Genomic DNA, 13,560 nt, shown 5'->3' with positions numbered 1-13,560 from the left:
ATGTAGTCCAAACAGAGTACAAAAAAAAAACAACAACAAAAAAACAGCTATTTTTTTATTTGTTACCTTACACTAAAAAAAATAAAAAAGTAAGATTTCAAGTTCATAAAAAAATGCCATCCAGCTGAATTGAGTAATCTTTAATTAAATAAAAAAAATTATTCATGAATTTGTATTCATTGAATTTTGTTAAACATTACACAATTAAATTTAATGGAATTTTGTTATTAAATTAAAATGCTTGAATCTAAAAAAATAGGCTTAAATACTATTTGGGTGAAAATACAGTAGTTTAAAACAGATGGTAAGTTTTAACAAGCAAGATTTAGTTTGATCCTCCCCTTGAATTGTGTTCAGACACACAAGTAGATGTTACTGTGTTAAACTGAATTCATTGGCATCGCCCTCCTCATTGTTTGCATCATGGATTTCATTTCAGGGTGATTTATTTCTTGCCATACCTGTGGTTGATCATAATATATCGCCCTGTGGAATCATTCAAAGCCCACATGTAGAAAAAGACAAGAGAGGCTTTTATTTAGAGGCATAGAAAATTAATAGGGTATAGAGATGGAGCCAGAGAGTCAGGAGGGAAGCAGAAAAGTAAAAAAAAAAAAAACTCTTGAGTCACATTATTACTTTTTTCTCATTTGTCACAGCTCTCCTTCTCAACTCTATCCATTTCGTAAATCCTGGACCACTTTCCCCCTGTTGATGGCTTCCTGTTCATTCTTATCGTGGGTGTATTTTGAAGTGTTGTGTGATGTAGTGAGGAGCTTTTCCACTATCTGCTCCTACAAGATAAGATTTCCTTGTTTATCATGCCAGTTACAGGCACTGATGGGCTCAATAGAGCAGGAGAAATCTATTGTTGGAGAGTGGACTGCTTTTATACAGCAGGATAGACTGCTGGGATTTTGTGTGTGTGTGTGTGTGTGTGTGTGTGTGAGTGTGAGTGAGAGAGAGAGAGAGAGAGAGAGAGAGACTGTGGCAGTTGTTTAGGACTGGACTTGTCAATATCGTTTAGGATAAGTAACAATTTTGACTGGCTCTCTCGGTTTGACAGCATGGCAGAGGTTTGTTTGGATGTTGGGATTGTTTGCACCGCCAAGATACCACTGTTGGGCCCTTGAGCAAGGCCCTTGATCCTATCTGCTCCAGGGGTGCTGTTTCATGGGTGACCCTGCGCTCTGATTTAGTTGGGATATGCGAAAACAACTGCATTTCATTGGCTCTGTATGTCACGATTCCCTGTTGTCTGCTCAGTGTTTCTCCCGTCACCTGTCCCGAACTACAATTCCCATAATCCCCTGCCCTCATCACTGCCAGTGTCATTGTTCTGACCTGTATGTAATGAATCCTCATACTAATACCCCTGTGAAACAGGAAGTCATGGCTGAACAATTTCATGTTCCTAGTCATGACTTCCTGTTTCACAGGGGTATTAGTATGAGGTAACCCACTGTGATTGATGATAAAGGGAATTTGGCCCGTGTGTTACCTCATACTAATACCCCTGTGAAACAGGAAGTCATGACTAGGAACATGAAATTGTTCAGCCATGACTTCCTGTTTCATCTCATATTTGCTTTATATTACTCTATTGTTAGGTTTAGGTTTAAGGTAGGGTAGGTTTTGTTGATTAAAACCTTAAATGTTAGGAGAGAACCGGACTCATTTAGTGCAACACAGTGGACACTTCAAAACTTCTGTGATACAGAAGGACTCATGTCATATAATTATGCAAAAATGATGCCACAGTCACATAATTTTCATGAGATCAGTCCTATTTCAGAGTAAATACATATCAAGAGACTGCATGTATTGAAAATTGTCAAAAGGGGGAAAAATAGAGAGAGGTTTTTTTTTGTTTCATTTTGCTATATCACACCCAGCCCAACTAACAGACGAATGTTCACATGTTCATGTAATGTGAAAGTATTGTAAAGGGGGTTATACAGGTTTGGTTTGTAATTCAGGGAACATGAAACTTGACTCAAGTAAGAATTATCTGTAGAGAAGAACTGGAGGCAGATCAATAGAACTGTCATTTTTCAGTGGAGGAATGAGGAAGCGGTGAACAAATCTCTAGATTTGGAGCGGGGACCCATAGTTTTTTGCTAGTGATGTTAAAATTTGTATCCCCATTGAGAATTATTGCTCATGAAATGCAGTGTCTGGTTCATTCATGATGGCCTAAGAAGCTTGTATGCAGAGAGGCTTACTCGATCTCTGTCTGCTCTACATTTCTCTATGTGAGTGTAATCACCATATCTAGGTTGCTAGCAGGAAGTCCATTTAATCAATGTGAATTTAAGGCAAGACCACAGACATTTTCAGAGAAATCAGAAAGAAAATAAAAAAACTCTAGACACTATACTAGAGCCTTGTGATCGAAATTGGAACTATTCCCAATATAATTAACCCAGCAAATAATTTGTAATCATAGCCTTTTCTTTTCCATTTTCAAATATTTGTAGAGCAGTCAGTGGTGATAACTTCACAGTGTAGATTATTTGTGTACAAAAGAACATGTCTTTGCCACTTTCACAAATTACTAGTCATTCTGCACACTTTTTGAGAGGTGATCATTATATTTCAATGGAGATGTGTGACATATTTTCATTCACCCATCCCAGCTTAATATGCAGAGAAACTGTTATCAAGACATTCATAGGTCGATACAGCCGAAAAGTATAAACACCATGGCTCTGTGGCGCTATCAAAAGATTTCTCTGTTTGAGCATTCCGACCAGCTCAACTCAGCAACATTGGCTCAAGCAATGGCATGAGTTTGGGGCGGGGCTCCCTATTTCATCCGACCAATGACAGACAGGGGAGTGTTTTGAAAACCTCCATGAAAACAGACATTATTTTTTGCAGTTTTGTTTGGTAATGCTAGTGCCGCAGAAATTTCAACTTCTCTTTTAAAGTGGCTGTAACGGAGGGGCTAATTAAGCCTCTCGGAGGCTTAATTAGCCTGATAAGGGACCAGGTGGGTAGAATCATGGCCCCGCCCTCCGCCCTGCCACAGTGGCTTATTTTGTTTGGCCGTAGTGCAAAGACAAAAATGCCGGGCACATAACACGATGAATTGGCAGCCTTAAAAGTGGTCTGAAAAAGTGCAAGTGATAAACGGTCATCCCGCTATGACTAGCACTCACCTACTAACATCCACTTTCAGCCAATTAGAGTTAAAAATAATTAACATTCATGACCGCAGGCACAGTTTGTGTACTTAGCTGCTGACAATCTAAGAAGAGAAGAAAAGTAATCTTGAACAAAAATCTGCATTTTATAATCATAGCTGTTGCAACAATGTTTTAGGCCTAATTCTAACAAAAATGCTATTATGACTGGTGTTTTCTGAATTTCTTTTTTAAGCTTTCAAATAATTTCTCATGCAACTGTGTATCTGTGGCAACTATAATGTTTATTTAGAGAGGCTGATGAGATTCATAATGTATCCCCGCACTGTTTGCATCGTTCCTAAGCCCCTTTGTGTTTATAGAACGATTACGAATGAGACCCCATAGAGTTCAGCTCTATTTTCATCTGGCCCCCGGCATCACCAAGTAATTAGAACAGACAAGGGAATGCAGATATTATTGCACTTGCTCTAATTAATGTCATTTCACGGGACACAGTTTTAATAGTTATGCTGTCATCTGAACTTGTTGCTGTGTGGAGACATTTAGGCTCACTTTCAAATGTTTATTCAAATGCATGCCGCCATAGAAATAAGGTTTAAATGTGGCTTTTTCACTAATTGCGCAAGCAATTAAGTCAAAATGTAATTTGTGACTTATTCACTGATACTTGGATGCAGGTGCACATTAATAATATGTGACATTAGAGAATTGATAATGGATAGCAGGCAAGTAAAAATATATACTGCATGATACATGAGCTTATACACTCAAACAGTCTTGTTTGCCCTGATACTCTTGCTCTTGGCCTGTTTTTCCATGCCTGTTATGAACTGAACGTGCTAAATACCTTATGTCTTAATTACTAAGATTGAATACACTACAAAAAATTTTAAATGTGCAGTACCTTAAAGGGATAGCCCACCCAAGATGAAAATTCTGTCATCATTTACTCACCGTCATGTTGTTCCAATCCAGTATGACTTTTATTCTCCCATGGTACTCATAAGGAGATTTTAGGCAGTACATTAGTCTCAGTTCATTTATTTTTACTTTCATTGCATTTTTTCCCTACAATGAAAGTGATCGGTGACTAAGGATCCGTGTTTTATCCCCATTTCATGTCATCGAAGACACAAACGTTATTTTATTAAACGTCCACAAAGTATTTTAAACATTGATATAAAATGTCCGAAGGGAGTGAGCTGTTGTTCTCGTGGTGATCGGAGGCTGGGAGTGTGGCGGGCGTTTTCTCTGGCTCTGGATCACAGCGTCTTTGTCAAATTTAATTAATATAGTAGATATTTCGTGATCAGTAGAGCATCGGTTTATGGTGCTGATATGGTCCAATTCAGCTTTTCCCAAACCACTTTTCTTCCCATGTCATATCAGCAGCGAAGACAGACTCTTTCATTGATAAACATTAACATAAAATATAGATTACATTTTTTTAATAAAAATGAAAATATGTCTTAGCATTTGTTTTGAATGTTTTAATTGACTTTAAGACATCTATATCAAATATTAATATTTATGTGATTAAATGCATATATAATGTATGCAATAATGGCATGTCACATGCCAGTTGTGTACATTTTATATTTTACTTCAATTTTATATTTACCTCAAGTTGAGGTAAACGTTCTCTGATGACATGATCGAACGCTCAAGGTGGGTATTAAAGGTGGATTATTATCTACTTTTGGTGTTCCTCATCCCCCATGCGAACATAGACATGACAAGGTGATGTGGGGGGCTGTGATACTTGAGGTTTGGATGTTTAGATTTTCACCCAGATCTTTGGAAAAATACAAGTGAATTACCCTCATGCTATGGGTCTGTATTTTTCAGGGTTCGTAAGGTACTTGAAGTACCTGAATTTGGCTTTTTCAAATTGAGTCCTGGAAAACCCTTGAAAATAGCCATTTTAACTAAGAGGTGCTTAAAAGTTCGTGAATTATAGATAATCATAAAATATGTTGCTTAAATCATTTAATAAATTAAATGTATTTATTTATTTTCGGAAAAACAGGATGACAGACCACTAGATCACTGCTGAAGCAGGCAGCACATACACCGCGCTGTCACGTGGCACCTGTTACTTTTGGCAGCGCTGTTCAGAATGGGCCAATCACAATCAATTGTTATTGGAGGATTTAAAAATATATATTTTATAGATACTGCTGTGGCCGATTTAACAAGTATTAATCCTTGTAACTATCAGTTTTAATTAAAAATTACTCATCAGTGTGAAACAATTAGATGAGATGTAAAACGTTCTATGCAGGTCAATGGAGCATTCAGTTTTGTGAGCCGTCTAGCGCCCCCTGCATGTTAAAAAGTTATTAATTCACATTTTAACTAATATTTTCACACAAAAATATTTGGTGTTGTACCCCATTGAACCCTCAAAATGTAGTGTTGTAACCCACTTAACCCTCATTAGTGTTAACTTTTTGTTAACTTGCTTCCTTTCCAAGTTGTCCTTTATGAATACAAATATATGTCAACGGGTTACAAAAGGTTTACCAAAAAATATGGAACATAGCTCATGAGTCATATGGACTAGTATTTACAGATAGTTATTCACTTTTCTTGGAAAGTGAACTGCGTTTTAAGGGAGCATGCTACAATTGCACATCAATTTCATCACGAATGAACCAAGAATTGTTACTGAGAATATGTAATTAAATATGCTCATTGAGATATGCTGTACGTGTAATAAGTGGTGTTTTATTAAAATAAATTAACTGAATGAATAAAATATGAAATATTGAATGAAATGCAAACAAAAACCTGAACTGAAAAAACCTGCTGAAATAATATCTGCATTTGTTTTGAATGTTGAAATTAACTTCAGCGATATCAAATGTTACTATTATATGTGGTCAAATGTGTATTTATGCAATATAGGCATGTCGTTTGTCTACTTGTTGCATTTTACTTTTCCACACGTACATACAAGATAAATTAGCGGGTTTCGATCCTGCAGCCAAAAACGCTACCACTGAGCTATCGGTTCACATGTTTATACCAAAGGTTTTCTGTTCTCCAAACCATTCTCATTACCTTTAAAATTAAAAACTAGAAAGAACTTTAAAATAAGCACATACTCTGTATATTTAACTACGCTTATGAGCGAGGTTTCAAATGAAACACAATATTTTATTCTAGCATTGTTGTGTGTTCAGTTATTAAATAAAATCATCAATGCATTTTCATAATAATTTTATTAAAATTAATAAATAAATAAAGAATGAAGATGCAGTTGACATGGAGTGGCTAAAGAGAATATGTGTTTTTTATAGTTATTCAATTTTGCCCAGAGACGCTGCAGAACAATCTGATATAATGTGGGCTGAAATGCTTTCGCTTGCCTGGGACTCGGTAGCACCCACGCCCAAAAATGTTCTGGCGGATAGTGAGGACCCACTTTGAAGACCAGCTATGGGTTAAACACCTCCGAATGTCAAGTGCTGTGTTCAAAGAATTGTCTGCCAAGGTCTGTCATTTCATTGGGCCAGTCACACCAAGCATCACAAACTCATAACACGTGCACGAATGGTCAAAACATGTCATAGTTTTGCGTTTCCAATTTAACTAATGTAAAACTCTACAAAATCCACCTCCTCCTAGCGCATTACATTTTTAAGTGAATTATGAAAATTTATTTGCAAACCCTTATTCAATCCTTCCAATCCTCTGATTGGCAATGGTGTCTGAGCCCTGCCATTGAAGGCATGCAGTCGGCCTCTATATGTGGGCACTCAGTCACCATTTCTTCAGAATTTTCTGACTGAGGGACAAGAGTGAGTCACTCGTATTATGAAACTCTGAAGTAGTAGTGCGGCCAGCATTTGCAATGTCTCATTCCCTTCATCTCAGGGTTACATGTGTAACTGGAGACGTTCCCTTCGATTCAGTTCACTCGACATTGCTGTAAGCACTATGGGGAACGATATCCCATCACACCGCACTATGTGACATTACACTCCTGAGTTATAACACTAAATAGAGATATTCATACTCAAGCCATTGACTTATAAGTCATATTAAATTGTATATGAATAGTCCCACGTATAGTCCCTCTCACAACAGGGTTGGAAAAGAGGTATTATTTCTTATGGGAGTGCTTATGACTTTTAAATGTGCAGTTAATAGTATATAATTAGGTGGCTGTGTTGATTATAATCAGTAGCCCACCTGTAATAAGGTCTTGGGCTCACCCACTTGAATTTAAGAAGCGTTCTATACAGAGAGGACTGGCGAGGAGATGGACGGCACGTCCATGTTATAAAATCTTGAGAACGTGTTTTGTGAGGACCATCCTGCTGCCAAACATATGTCCTGTAAGGACACACAGTTTTGTCGACGCCCATGAAGAGGCCATGTCTCTGGTTGAAAGCAATTTGACACCAATAGGGCAATTTGTGCCCTGTGACTCGTAAGCGATGGCGATCACATCAATGGTCCTGTGAGAGACCCTTTGTTTGGACATAACAAATAAAGAGCTGAGAGTCAGAATGAAAAGCTCTCAAAGCTAGAAAGACATTCAGTAGTTCTAGGCAGTTGTTGTTTCACACCTGTCCAGGTCCAGGAAAGCTGGGCGTCCATTGCACACTGTGCCCCAACCTGTGTTGTATGCATCTGTGGTCACCACTTTTCTTCTGAAAATTTGACACGGCATAACACCCTGTTGGTAGAAGGCGCTTTCCATGGTGCTAGAGCAGCTAGACAGCGGTGAGCCACCGCAATACATTTTTTGCTTTTTAATTTTAGTATTTGCTTACACTTGGGCCATGGTTTGCGTGGCTGCACAGATGGCACAGTAGTAGCTTTCGGCTACGCTGGGGCAGTGAGAGATGGATTTCCCTACCATGGCAGTATTATGGTAGAGGTGAGCTGCCTGTTCCAGTGGGGGAAGCTTTGAGTAGACGTTTTTCTTGGCGTGGTCCACTTTAGTGAGGATGGCAGCACTCGAAGGTGCACACAGGTCTTTGTGAGCTCCGTGTGGACCTCAGGGAAGAATGGTGTACATTTCCAGACCTCGGTCTGTTGACGATGGACGGTTTGCAAAAACCATTCAATCAAAACTTTTCTATCTCTTCTGGAGGGGACCACTCAAGACTGAGCTCTTCAACCGCTCTCGCAAGGATGCAAAGAAGCTCCGTGTCCGTGGTGTGTGCACGTTCTTCACCCTAGCTGGAGGAAGATCGGCAGCATACTCAGTGGAACACTTGCCTAAAGCTGTGAGTGACAGAACACCATCTCCATCATCAGAGCCGCCAAATGTAATGAGGCTATGCACTCCAATAGAGGGCCGGAGCTCACCAGGCGCATAATGCACAGGCGAGGACGTTAGATCGGAAGTTTGGGAGGCTCACAGGGCTTGAGCCAGCACAAGTTCCTCCTCTAATTCTTCTAAATCAAACTCACTTCCCCACCGTGCCTCCTCAATTGATCCCTCGGGACTTAACACAGAAAAGGTGGGTGGGAGGGTATGAGAGGCTGGATATTCCCTCAGAACGAGGTTGATCCTAGAGCACAATGTCTGGAGAAGCACCGTCTTTATCAACGATGAGCATCACCAAGAGCACCTTTGAAGCCGATGTGGAGAACTTTTTAACGGAACATACAAGGGAGCAGAATGCATCTCAGTCCGCATAAGTTCCTTTCAAGAATTTGAGTTTTTCTCTAATCCACACTATCCTCTGTAACTTTAGATCATATCAGATCAGATCATGTATAATATCAAAATAATGATCACATTTAATTATGCTTAGCAGCAGGGTTTAATTTGAACCACTCTATTTTAGTCTATCACTACTGACCGGGTAAATGTTTTCAGTATGGCTAACAAATAAAATCAATGTATTTTCATTTCTATTTTCGGAAGATAATTAGATAAATACTATCTATGAAGCAAAAGTTTTTTATTTATTGAAAAAGGCTGACCTTTTTGAAAAAGGCAACACTTTTTTCTATATACCAATTCATGAGCTAACAAAGGTATACATTTAATGCTGCCATTCATTTTGCATTGTTAGATTGCCTTCTCATAAAAATGTAAAGAACACAATACTAATAATATTAACAATATTAGTCATAACTAACTTTTTTTACACTAAACTCTGGTGACAAAAGTGTCCCTTTTCGCCTCCTGGCAGTGATTGTGTAAGTCTAACAAGCGAGAATTTAACGTTTTCCACGGCAGTACTTCCCGCAGTAAAAGGATCAGTTTCGTTGAGTACCCACTGTATATGACAATGTGTCTGAGTAGAGGTTTAACATCTTGGACATGTCATCTTCATTCATCTGATTTTGCCCTCACTACACAATATTCATTCTGTCATTGTAAGCCTAAACACTTCCTCCATGCCAAATTCCCTCATTCATTCAGGACTGGAGCTTGTCACTATAGACAGGCTCGTCTAAGTCGACAGTTATTCTTTTTATTACAGAGATGACATGACAACAGTCTTCTCCTTGGGGTTAAATCTACTTTTAAGGGAGCCTCTGGTCACCAGAATGAAACTTCCCAGCAGCTCTTCTTGGGAAGGACATTATGTGCCTCATGCTTAGCATATCAGCATCTTAGCATATGTGCCACACTTTATGTAGTAACATTATTAAGTTTTTAGAATTCACAACTTCTATCCAGGTTCAAAAAGAGCATTTGTTAAAATTAAATGGGTGGAAAAATTAGGCCTATGATATGTCCCCTTTAAATCAAATTGATCTTCCCTGTAACTCTTTAAAATACTCCTAACTATTTTTTATCACATATCATTCCATATAGTCCAATTCATATCTAACACTTGTTACAGGACATGTCAATAAAAAATTCATAAGATCACATTAAAAACTAATTAGAAATGCAAAATCGTCCCATCAGTGACATATAGCTAGTCACACAGAAATAAAACATCATTAATAACCTAACTAAAAGTCGTTAAGTGTAAGTTACTGATTAATTTCAAACTAATTGATATGCAGACATGTATCAGCACATCAGTCAATTAATATAAAAAGATTAGCTAATTTCATTTTCAATCATCACGCAAGCATGTATTATTTGTTTCAGTAGAGAGTCTTTAATGTGGTGTAGTGGTTATCTGGTCGAGATACGTAATCATTTCTGGTGGCAAACAGAAGAAAGTGTTGTTAAATGATAATCCATCAGTATTATCCAACTGTCATTAATGGAAACATATAGTGTTGTTAATTGTTTTTGTGTGTGTTTTTCAGAAGTCAGCTGTATAGGGGGACCTGGGCTAGTTGTCACACCAAAGAATTGTCACAAGGGCTGTCACTCAGTAACTAGCCCAAAAAGTTTTAGTCAAAAGTACAATAGCACAAGTGTTTGTTTTCTCTAGCAGTGTTTTTTCATGTTTGATTCAATCATATAGTTCAAAACTCGTAAATTGTAATCGTTTTTAAGGCAATCCTCCAAATTAATATTCCAAAAACATAATGTTTCTGTATTAGCTCTTGGGTAAACAAGTGAACATAATCCAACCACACTGGCATATACATAATACATTCAGGCAAGGGTCAACTGTATTTTTAAGGTAGATTTTAAAGATTTAATTAAATACATTTTAATATTTGTTGTATACTATTCAATCTTTCCTGTTTCACATATCCAGTTTTCATATTTCGTACTCTTATTGTGCTTCGTAATGGTTTTCCTGTGTAAATTGTGCTGAAATACATATAATAGGCAATTAAATATCCCCTTTGTGACAACACCTCACATTTTAAAACAACATGCCATGATTTTGGTCAGCTTGTGTACAATGTACTTTATCTTTTTTCCTGTGCAAATATGGTCAAAATGTTCAAAATGTTCATAGCTTTTTTCAAGACTTCAAGGTATGTGCCGACATAGAAGCTGGCTTTAAAAAATAAACCTACCCTGAATAATGTTCTCTGGAGTTCAAAGTGTGACAACAACCCCAGGCCGATTTAGCTACCATTGCTATATAAGCGCCTCTTTGCTTTGGTACAAAAGCAGATTTCGCATATCAAAATTTCACAACTCGTCATCAATATGTTTTTATAGCAATTTTGATAGCAATATGTCTCTCGCATTATATCCCCATGTGATTCTCACTTCACACATATCTCTCCATCTCTCTCATTTTTAATGTGTTGTGTAGGTTGATATCTCCTATGCATAATGAATGATGAATCCTGATTGGTAATCCACTGATGACTCCATGAGCCACAGACCTTGTGGATGCATCATCTGTCCTTCAACACCCTCTCAGTCCATTCATTCACCCAATACCACTCTTGTGTTCTATCCATTCGCAATTAGAGATTATCCTCTCTCACTCTCTAATAGATTGAATGAATCACCAAATGCCCCCCCCACCCCCCCCCCCCCCCCAACTCATCCCACAAGGTATCTCTCTCTCTTTGTCTCTGTCTATTATTTAACATACTTCAAAATGATCTCTTTCACCCCATCTGTATTTTGTTCTGGCCTGATTGTGTCGTGAATGTGTTGAGAAACAAACCAGGCTAATGATTTGTTTTCATGTTTCAGAAGTTATGAAATTCTCATTGTAGAGTAAAGATTCCTCTCTGCTTATCTCTCTCTTTCTCTCTTTCATTCTCTCTATCAGTGTTTTGCAGCCTGACATGGGAAAAAAGTCCAAATACAAAACTACGGTGAAGAAGAAAACTCTAAACCCAGAGTTTAACGAGGTCAGCTATTCCAAGGAACTTCAAAATTTTCAAAAAGATTCCCCTTGCTGAAAGAGAGAAAAATTTTGTCATAATCCAGTCCATTTGGCTTTTCTTGACTCACGGACCCATTCATCGTATGTGGCCATCATCAGCACACGTGCCAGCAATTGACTACTAAAAGAGTATCACAAAGAAGTTTTAGTGGGCATACGTCAAACGTGTTTGTATTTGCTCACGGTCAGAAGAATATACTCACAAAGGCAACGTGGTCGACCAGGCACGAGGCGATTCTGAAACAGACATAAACAAAATATACTTGGGCCTTTAGGCATTTAACAGCTAGGCAATTAGGTTAACCAGCTGAACACCAGCTTGACAAGACTGGGAGACCAGCTAGACCATATTTAAACCAGCTAAGACCAGCAAACCACCTTAAATGAATGAGCATCTGATGCATGATGTTCACCACCCCCCCCCCCCCACCCCCCACCGAATATTTTTGACTTGTCCCTACAATGGAGATAAATGGGGCCAGTCCTTTAAAATTTAAATACTCAGTGTTTCAATAGTATAGCCACAAGAGTTTACCTGTATTGCGTTGTCATGACAACAAAGTTGTTATACTGGATATAACTTTATACAGATCAAGGCCTCATTTCCCAAAAGCCTCATAATCCTAATTAGATAGTAAAATCCATTTTAAGATTCACCTTAGTTTTGTGGCCTGTTTCCCAAAGCCATCGTAACAGAAGAAGTACTTGAAAATGGTTGTAGTTTTACGAGTGCTCATACAGTGGAAAAGGCATAGATTTATGCAGACACCTGCAGGATAATCGCAAAATTACACTTAATACAGATTATCTAATAGTTAATGTTGTTATGCTTACACTTTATGCAGTATACAGCTATTTTAATATCAGGGTATGATTGTTGCAGACAATTCAGTGGAAGTGAAGAAAAAGTGAAACCCAAATATTCTAAATATTTTTTGTGATAATCAACATGTCATAAATGCTGTTGATTCATCTTAACTTGTATTGAATCTGGGAACTGTTTTTCTTAGCTGTGTCTCGCTGTTTGTTCAGCGTTTTGCACAGAAGTATCAGGTTTGTAGACCCCGTGTCAGTAAAAAAAAATAAACGTTTAAAAGTGCATCTTAAGACACCTGCGTTCTGTTATACATATTGTGCTGCATCTAACTTTTTAGCACAAGAATGTGATTGGTCTGAACAGCCCCTTAAGCAGGTTTAAGCTAAGTAAGGGGATTTTGTCAACCAAACCAATTTAAATACAAATGTATTTTTGTTCAATAAAAAAATGTCCTGCCAAAACTCATTGTTTCTTCTTCAACCCAGGAATTTTCCTATGAAGTTCCACATGATCAGCTCGCCAAGAAAACCTTGGAGATCTCAGTCTGGGACTATGACCTGGGTATGAGCAATGACTTCATAGGTGAGTTGGAATATTACATTCTAAAAAAGTTAGTCTCTATCTACAGCATCAGTGGCATTACCATACAGTGTAGATTACCACAGAAAATAATTTTGCCTCGTTCTGCTGAAAAAAACTTAACAGTAATGCACTTAAACTATGGGACATGACACTGCAAGCAAATAAACAAAATGCACACTGTTCCAAAAATATAGCCACAGGACATGTTAACATAAGACTATTCAGACAAACATCAAATACAACAGTAGCAGAGGCACTAAAC

General features: G+C 37.9%; 1 pseudogene; it reads left to right on the top strand.

The window, feature by feature from the left end:
- The window catches only part of LOC127630950 (double C2-like domain-containing protein beta), a 67,381-nt pseudogene that overhangs the window by 48,728 nt on the left and 5,093 nt on the right, over positions 1–13,560 (top strand).

The sequence above is a fragment of the Xyrauchen texanus genome, chromosome 37 (genome assembly GCF_025860055.1).
Source record: "Xyrauchen texanus isolate HMW12.3.18 chromosome 37, RBS_HiC_50CHRs, whole genome shotgun sequence".
Taxonomy (NCBI): Eukaryota; Metazoa; Chordata; class Actinopteri; order Cypriniformes; family Catostomidae; genus Xyrauchen; species Xyrauchen texanus.
Note: the sequence above shows the minus strand (reverse complement) of the source record. Positions and strands in the feature narration are given on the sequence as shown.